The sequence below is a fragment of the Gekko japonicus genome, unplaced genomic scaffold, assembly GCF_001447785.1.
Source record: "Gekko japonicus isolate JY-2015 unplaced genomic scaffold, Gekko_japonicus_V1.1 scaffold3421, whole genome shotgun sequence".
NCBI classification, from domain to species: Eukaryota; Metazoa; Chordata; class Lepidosauria; order Squamata; family Gekkonidae; genus Gekko; species Gekko japonicus.
In genome coordinates, this window is record NW_015167157.1 from 116,033 (window position 1) to 117,979 (window position 1,947).

The following is a 1,947-nucleotide window of genomic DNA, read 5'->3' on the forward strand; positions in this document are numbered from 1 at the left end:
GGAAGAGATCAGGGCCCTGCAGGACCTTTTACAGTTCCGCAGGGCCTGCGAGACGGAGCTCTTCCATCAGGCTTTCAATTAGGAGTCGCGTGTGACATTCGAGAAGAGACGCTGTGCCCTGGCTTTACCATCTCTAGCCCGCCTCGCTAGGCAAATAAGTAGGTCAATGGAGCGTGTGGGGACATCATTACGACTGTCACCTGTGGAATATGGGTCAATCTGAAATTTCTGCTTGTGCACTTTACTTGAAAACTGTGCCAGCACTTTAGGATAGTGATTTATGGATTTTAGGATAACTGATCTGTTTTGGTTGATTAGTTATGATTAATTTTATGATGGATTAGCAGTTCGAAAGCAAGAGATTGCAAGTAGATAAATAGGTACCTCTTCGGTGGGAAGGTCACAGCGTTCTGTGCGCCTCGGTGTTTAGTCATGCCGGCCACATGACCACGGAAACATCTTCGGACAGCGCTGGCTCTTCGGCTTTGAAACGGAGGTGAGCACCGCAACCCTAGAGTCGGACTCGACTGGCTTTCGAGCAAGGGGACCTTTACCTTTTTATGCACTGTGTAAACCGCCCCGAGCCTGCCTTGGTAGGAAGGGCGGGGTATAAATTGAACAAAATAAATAAATAAATACCCGGAATAAAAGGAAGGTTGAACTCGATTTTAGTGCATAATAGAAAAAACAAAACCGTGGATTAAAAAGAAGGCTGAATTCGATTTTAGTGCAGAATTGCTTGGAGGACAACCGTGGTGAACATGGATTAAAAGGAGAGTGCAGAAAGGGCCCAAGTCTCTGCATGAGTCACTGTTCTGGGCACACCTCCTCTGTGGCCAGGTCCTCCTGCTGTCTCTCTGCCTCACGGTGATTGGGTCATTTAGACACTCCTGACGCAGCAGCCTCCTGATGCAGTGGGGGAAAAGGAGCCGTGCCCAGAACGTGGACTCGTGCAGATACACGACTTCCAGTCTTTGTGCAAGGGCAGATAGCCTAGCTGCCACTCTGCCTCAAGGAGCGGTTAAGGATCCAATGATACTGGCTGCTAAGAGGCACCAAGCCGAGCTGCCTACCTGGGCGAAGGGCGGTTCAAAGGAGAGAGGGGCACGGCAGTGAAATCATGCAGACAGACCCACAGCGGGACAGCTCCTTCCGGGGGACAGCTGCGGGGCTCACAGAAGCCTTTAATTTGTTCATTGATCGCAGCACGGGGCCAGTTCTCCTGCCGCACATGAGAGTCCTCCGCGAAGAGCCCGGGAGTCCCTGCTCAGCGAGTCTCTTTGCCTTCAGAGAGATCCGACGCCTCTGATGAGCAGACCCGCCGGGAGAACGGCAAGGGGTGTGTGGCTATCACCAGCCACGTGCCCTCCGTGTGAACTTCGCTCTGGCATTTGCCTTGGTCCCACGGGGTCAGGAGAAATGCCCTATCGGTAGTCTGCTGGCTTGATCCGCCACGGCCACGCAGATACTCGGACCGTCCCTGGGCTCGTGGGGCAACCAGCAAGTCTTTAAAAAAGTAGCAGATTTTTGCCCAAGCCCAACCGTTCCTTGACCTAAAAGGAGGATTTTTCCTCTCCCCAGGTTTCTGACAGGGTTGCCAACTCCAGGTGGGGAAATTCCTGGAGACTTGGGGGTGGGGCCTGGAAGGGGCGGGGCTTCATGGGAGACGAGGGACCTCAGTGGGGTCTAATAATAATAATAATAAGAAGAAGCAGAGGTCATTTCAGGGGGGATCGCGGGGGATCGCAGTTCCCCCGGGTGAGGTACAGGGGGCGGGGCACATGACAAAGCCCCGCCCCCTCCTTCCGGCCGCCCCGCTTCCGGCCCTCATTCACCCAGGAGGAGGCAGGAGAAGAGGGAGGGTAAGTTGCTTCCTGCCTGCCTCTCCCCACCCCTGCCTGCCTGGGGCCAGGGAGGGCCTTCGCGGGGCTTCCTTGCACTCCCGCC